Source organism: Electrona antarctica, assembly GCF_951216825.1.
Source record: "Electrona antarctica genome assembly, chromosome: 12".
In the NCBI taxonomy this organism is placed as follows: Eukaryota; Metazoa; Chordata; class Actinopteri; order Myctophiformes; family Myctophidae; genus Electrona; species Electrona antarctica.
Window position 1 is genome coordinate 50,985,965 of NC_136793.1, and position 7,269 is coordinate 50,993,233.

Consider the following 7,269-nt stretch of genomic DNA (forward strand, 5'->3'; position numbering starts at 1 on the left):
CCGCCCAGCAGGTTTTGCCGTTTGCCGTCTACCGTAGACGGCAAAACGTCAAAACCTGCTGGATGGCACGGAACGGTAAAAAGATTAAATATTTTAACATTGACGCCGTCTGCCGCTACCGTCACCGGTTCTGGCTGCCATGCTGTCCTGCTCCCGTCCACTAAAATGAAGTCCGGATTGCCGTCTACCGCTTGCCTGATGGGGGCTACACGGGGGCTACACTGGCATGTCCGAAGGGGTTAATATGCATTAATTAATAATGCATTAATCATAAATCTAATTCATTGTGCATATCCACATTCATAAACACTGTAGAAAGTGATGATGCATTTAGACCAAGTATTTTGCATTAAAAACTATAGAACTATATTTTTGGGTGGATTTTCAGTGTTTCGGGCATCAAGGGGTTAATAACAAAATATACTCAAGGGATATCACTGGGCAACCTCTTGAATTCATAAGAGGTGACCCCAAACTACAAGAATCAGTTGAGAAAAAAAACTGAACAACCCAGTTTTTTCACCCAGTGCCAATTATCTAATGTAATCCTGGGCTTCCTACACTTCCTCTGCCAACCTGGGGGGGGGGGGGGGTGGGTTGAGCTTTTCCAATCATGTGACATCCCAATTACCCATATTCAGGACAGCTGAGACACCTGGCTGCTCACTGAATAAGAGGGAGCCACACCCAGCTATCAGAGTAGCTGGCTGGCTTGTTGTGTTTGCCTGGTGGTGTGTTGGGGTTGTAGGTGCAAGAGAATGTCATTGACGGTATGTAAGGTCTCCATGTGTTTTTATAATTGTAAAGTTATGAGCACAATCTAAGTGTTTCTTACTTTGCAGGCATCTGACAGTGGGAATCCCACCCTGGGATAGGCTGCTGGTTTCCCCCCACCTGTTGTAGGCTATACTATAGCTTCGTATGACTCTCATGCGGAGCTGCTGTTTGTTGGCTCCTGAGCATAGTGGCTTGCCGCCCCATGGACCAGCTAGGAGTACTGACTGCGTGGCTTCTCCACGCCATGGCCTCGTATATATTTATGCGGCGCTTTTCCAGCTCCAGTTGGTTCGGTGACAAGCTCCAGGGACCGAGCGCTGATGACAGCATGGCCTCTCATTGCCTAGTGTGGCATTCTTAACTCTGAGGTAAAGGGCTGCCTCTGCATACTGTACTTGTGTTTTAATTTGTAATTATGTCTATTAATTGTCTTTTTGTTTTATTAGGAGGAGCTCTGTGCCCCTGCTGTTTTTGTCCTTATTAGTTTTGTTATTTAATTTGTTTATTTTGTTTTGTGCAAACCAGCTCACTATATTGAATCGATGCAAAATAGATGTTGAATATAAAGTATATTTTCCTCTGACTGTGCCAGTAGTAGCAGTAGTACAGGTGGGCTAGAGTTGTAGTCCCGACAGGTGGTGGGTCACGTGGTATAGGCTGTCTTGGGGTTTTAACTAGTATAGTGCATGGCTTGTGAAATCAGTGTCGTGTGTGTATAATCGTGTTCTCTTTTGTCTTGCAGTGCGAGTGGCTGAGTGTGCGTGCGCTCTTTGGTGGCGGTGCAAACCTCTCCCCTCACTCCCTGCCTTCCCCCCGTCAGCAAGGACACCTTTGGTTCCCCTGGCTACTGATATTGTGGTAATAGTTAGCATAACTGACATTTTAACCTGGTTTCTGATATGTTGTGTCATCCTTTTTAAATAGGTTGTTCAAATAAATGATTCTATTTCTGACCTGATGACCCTTCCCTGTAGTTTTAAGTGATTCAAGTATTCTGCATCGAGCCTAAATAAATTATTACATTTTTGTACTAGAAATGTGCGTCTCTGCTCCCTTTATGTATGTGTTATCATATATTCTCTGGGTGAAACTCCCAGAGTGGCGTAGTCTGGTGTTCTGTGTCCGGGCCTTAGTGCCATGGTCACAATTGGCGTATGTCGGCAGGACGAACTAACTGTAAAGCAGAGACGTGTCATTCTAGTTCTCAGTTGGTTTGCATTTTGTTTTGTTTCTGTTATCAATGTGTATACGAGCTCTTATTTAAGGACAAAAACAGCAGTCGGCCTTGGATTCTACTCAAGGCACCAGTGGACATCTGCCCTATCATGGAGGAGGGGCATGACCGGGTGATGGATCTCTGGCTGAATGGGAAACTCTGCAAGAACCTGCTACACTCCGAACTGAACCCTGGCGGTGCTGACGGGGCCCTACTGGTTCTTCTGGTCGTTCCCTTGGAGTGGCCCTGAATGGACTTGGGTTTTATTATCGTTGGGACATCGATAGAAAGTAGGGGGTAGATTGTAGTGGGTTGAGCTTTTCCAATCATGTGACATCCCAATTACCCATATTCAGGACAGCTGAGACACCTGGCTGCTCACTGAATAAGAGGGAGCCACACCCAGCTATCAGAGTAGCTGGCTGGCTTGTTGTGTTTGCCTGGTGGTGTGTTGGGGTTGTAGGTGCAAGAGAATGTCATTGACGGTATGTAAGGTCTCCATGTGTTTTTATAATTGTAAAGTTATGAGCACAATCTAAGTGTTTCTTACTTTGCAGGCATCTGACAGTGGGAATCCCACCCTGGGATAGGCTGCTGGTTTCCCCCCACCTGTTGTAGGCTATACTATAGCTTCGTATGACTCTCATGCGGAGCTGCTGTTTGTTGGCTCCTGAGCATAGTGGCTTGCCGCCCCATGGACCAGCTAGGAGTACTGACTGCGTGGCTTCTCCACGCCATGGCCTCGTATATATTTATGCGGCGCTTTTCCAGCTCCAGTTGGTTCGGTGACAAGCTCCAGGGACCGAGCGCTGATGACAGCATGGCCTCTCATTGCCTAGTGTGGCATTCTTAACTCTGAGGTAAAGGGCTGCCTCTGCATACTGTACTTGTGTTTTAATTTGTAATTATGTCTATTAATTGTCTTTTTGTTTTATTAGGAGGAGCTCTGTGCCCCTGCTGTTTTTGTCCTTATTAGTTTTGTTATTTAATTTGTTTATTTTGTTTTGTGCAAACCAGCTCACTATATTGAATCGATGCAAAATAGATGTTGAATATAAAGTATATTTTCCTCTGACTGTGCCAGTAGTAGCAGTAGTACAGGTGGGCTAGAGTTGTAGTCCCGACAGGTGGTGGGTCACGTGGTATAGGCTGTCTTGGGGTTTTAACTAGTATAGTGCATGGCTTGTGAAATCAGTGTCGTGTGTGTGTGTATAATCGTGTTCTCTTTTGTCTTGCAGTGCGAGTGGCTGAGTGTGCGTGCGCTCTTTGGTGGCGGTGCAAACCTCTCCCCTCACTCCCTCACTCCCTGCCTTCCCCCCGTCAGCAAGGACACCTTTGGTTCCCCTGGCTACTGATATTGTGGTAATAGTTAGCATAACTGACATTTTAACCTGGTTTCTGATATGTTGTGTCATCCTTTTTAAATAGGTTGTTCAAATAAATGATTCTATTTCTGACCTGATGACCCTTCCCTGTAGTTTTAAGTGATTCAAGTATTCTGCATCGAGCCTAAATAAATTATTACATTTTTGTACTAGAAATGTGCGTCTCTGCTCCCTTTATGTATGTGTTATCATATATTCTCTGGGTGAAACTCCCAGAGTGGCGTAGTCTGGTGTTCTGTGTCCGGGCCTTAGTGCCATGGTCACAATTGGCGTATGTCGGCAGGACGAACTAACTGTAAAGCAGAGACGTGTCATTCTAGTTCTCAGTTGGTTTGCATTTTGTTTTGTTTCTGTTATCAATGTGTATACGAGCTCTTATTTAAGGACAAAAACAGCAGTCGGCCTTGGATTCTACTCAAGGCACCAGTGGACATCTGCCCTATCATGGAGGAGGGGCATGACCGGGTGATGGATCTCTGGCTGAATGGGAAACTCTGCAAGAACCTGCTACACTCCGAACTGAACCCTGGCGGTGCTGACGGGGCCCTACTGGTTCTTCTGGTCGTTCCCTTGGAGTGGCCCTGAATGGACTTGGGTTTTATTATCGTTGGGACATCGATAGAAAGTAGGGGGTAGATTGTAGTGGGTTGAGCTTTTCCAATCATGTGACATCCCAATTACCCATATTCAGGACAGCTGAGACACCTGGCTGCTCACTGAATAAGAGGGAGCCACACCCAGCTATCAGAGTAGCTGGCTGGCTTGTTGTGTTTGCCTGGTGGTGTGTTGGGGTTGTAGGTGCAAGAGAATGTCATTGACGGTATGTAAGGTCTCCATGTGTTTTTATAATTGTAAAGTTATGAGCACAATCTAAGTGTTTCTTACTTTGCAGGCATCTGACAGTGGGAATCCCACCCTGGGATAGGCTGCTGGTTTCCCCCCACCTGTTGTAGGCTATACTATAGCTTCGTATGACTCTCATGCGGAGCTGCTGTTTGTTGGCTCCTGAGCATAGTGGCTTGCCGCCCCATGGACCAGCTAGGAGTACTGACTGCGTGGCTTCTCCACGCCATGGCCTCGTATATATTTATGCGGCGCTTTTCCAGCTCCAGTTGGTTCGGTGACAAGCTCCAGGGACCGAGCGCTGATGACAGCATGGCCTCTCATTGCCTAGTGTGGCATTCTTAACTCTGAGGTAAAGGGCTGCCTCTGCATACTGTACTTGTGTTTTAATTTGTAATTATGTCTATTAATTGTCTTTTTGTTTTATTAGGAGGAGCTCTGTGCCCCTGCTGTTTTTGTCCTTATTAGTTTTGTTATTTAATTTGTTTATTTTGTTTTGTGCAAACCAGCTCACTATATTGAATCGATGCAAAATAGATGTTGAATATAAAGTATATTTTCCTCTGACTGTGCCAGTAGTAGCAGTAGTACAGGTGGGCTAGAGTTGTAGTCCCGACAGGTGGTGGGTCACGTGGTATAGGCTGTCTTGGGGTTTTAACTAGTATAGTGCATGGCTTGTGAAATCAGTGTCGTGTGTGTATAATCGTGTTCTCTTTTGTCTTGCAGTGCGAGTGGCTGAGTGTGCGTGCGCTCTTTGGTGGCGGTGCAAACCTCTCCCCTCACTCCCTCACTCCCTGCCTTCCCCCCGTCAGCAAGGACACCTTTGGTTCCCCTGGCTACTGATATTGTGGTAATAGTTAGCATAACTGACATTTTAACCTGGTTTCTGATATGTTGTGTCATCCTTTTTAAATAGGTTGTTCAAATAAATGATTCTATTTCTGACCTGATGACCCTTCCCTGTAGTTTTAAGTGATTCAAGTATTCTGCATCGAGCCTAAATAAATTATTACATTTTTGTACTAGAAATGTGCGTCTCTGCTCCCTTTATGTATGTGTTATCATATATTCTCTGGGTGAAACTCCCAGAGTGGCGTAGTCTGGTGTTCTGTGTCCGGGCCTTAGTGCCATGGTCACATATGCATGAGGAGTCCAAGCTGCTTGTGGAAGGAACACGTTATTCCGACGGTAACAAGAAAACTCACCCTTTTTGCCCCTCCAAATGAGTTGTCCGGACGTCTCACCCCGAACGTCCGGACAACTCACCAGGGGTGAGATGTCTTCACTTTTGGGGATGAGATGACTTCACTTTCGGCCACTTTCGGGGTGAGTTGTCTTCACTTTCGGGATGAGTTGTCTGACTGAATATGTAGCCTTTGAGCTCTTTTATATACTTTACTGAATATTGCACAATAATACTTTACTGAATATTTCACAAGAATATAACACAAGAGTCAAATGTAGCCTACGGTCAAATATAATGTAGTTTATTTAAATATAGAAACATTGTAAACAAAGCAGTGCAATGCACAGCCATGCACAGCCAATGAATTTCCTTCTCAGTTTGGCCAATCAGGTTATCATGCTTTTGACTTTGAAATCTTAACTGCCAGCAGTGCCAGCCAGCCGGATGAAAATCAGTTGACTCAGACTGACTTGAATGAAGCCAAGGTAAGCTAAGCGCCTAGATCATGTATTTCTAAATTGTTAGTAGGATACAATATTGTGCTTGTTTTGTTTGTTTGTTTTTCCAAAGTAACTGATTATATAACTTGCATTTATCAATTACATGTCTGAGTTGTCTGATTATTCGTTTTTTTGAAAGAAAAAAAAAAGCTCTGTACATGTATTAAGTTTATTTAAGCCCTTCTAGAAATCAGCTATGCTTCTTCTCTTCAACAATTTGTCATTTTGCATTTATGACGGGTTCCAGAGGTTTTAACAGGTAAGTTAGCAGACAAGGAAAACAAACACACACACACACACACACACATGTGTTGTGAGTTAAGAGACAATTGGATGCCAGGAAATGCTACTTCTAACTCCTCTTCTAACTTCTCCTCAACAGTATCAACTCTCTCCCCGACATAGATGGTGTCATATTATAACAGGTAAGAAAATATATAGACTTTTGTTTCTTTTTTCATAAGTGTCCTGTGTATTTAATTCATAAAGGCATTGAGGGGAGGGGAATTTCCGGTGATAAGATTAGACTTTTGAATTGTGTTTGTTTAAACAACTAAATAAATCCTAATGTTTGTGTGTATTCCTTCACAGGAAATGCGTTTCCTGAAATCAAACAAATATGCTTCTATCTTCTGCTCAACGGAGCAGGTCGTCATGCATTGCTTCGGCCGACATAAACATTATAACAGGTAAGAAAATATATATGGAATTTTGTTTTTTCCCCATTAATGCTCTAGCTGTGTATTCAAGGCATTCCGGTGATAAGCGTAGACTTAGTATTGAGCGGTTTTTAATAGACATTGAATTGTGTTTGTTTGTTTAGATAAACTAAATAAATCCTAATTGTGTTTCTTTTTTTTTTTTTTTTTTTTTTTAGCCTTAGTCTTTGAAAAGAAGCCATCGTCTGGACCGTCTGGGGGCCACCCTGGACCACCCCCCCCCCCCCCCACACACACACACACACACACACACACACACACTCACACACAAAATGGTGCATTTATATAGTGCCTTTATCCAAGGCGCTTTACAGAGATTGTGCATTACATTCACATTACATTCTTGTAGATCAGCTTTTTTTTTTTTTTTACCATTTATGTACAACTTATAAAGTTTCTTTTTTGTATTTTTAAAACATTTTAAAGTGCTTGTACAAGCTCAGGTTATATATAAGTTTTCACCCAAGGGCTGTTCATTTATATTGTTTATTTTGTATTCAGTGTTTTCTGCTTTAGTTCTACACTGAATCCCACTGAACCCCCCCCCCCCATATACACACACTTCATGTAGAAAATGGGCAGATGTCATGAAATGAAGTTTATTTTATAAGTTAAGTTTATACTGGAAAACGCAAACAAGATT

General features: G+C 43.4%; 1 long non-coding RNA gene across 6 annotated transcripts; it reads left to right on the forward strand.

Annotated features, from left to right (window-relative positions):
• The first annotated feature begins 630 nt into the window (after positions 1-630).
• Positions 631-5,167, forward strand: LOC306933912. 6 transcript variants are annotated; one of them, XR_013791267.1, is made up of 6 exons: positions 631-770; positions 843-2,478; positions 2,551-2,853; positions 3,232-4,198; positions 4,271-4,573; positions 4,652-5,167. It is a non-coding gene; the product is annotated as an uncharacterized lncRNA (long non-coding RNA). The 6 variants fall into 6 exon arrangements; XR_013791268.1 differs by having other exon boundaries at positions 4,948-5,167; XR_013791269.1 differs by having other exon boundaries at positions 843-1,145; positions 1,224-2,478; positions 4,271-5,167.
• Positions 5,168-7,269: the final 2,102 nt, after the last annotated feature.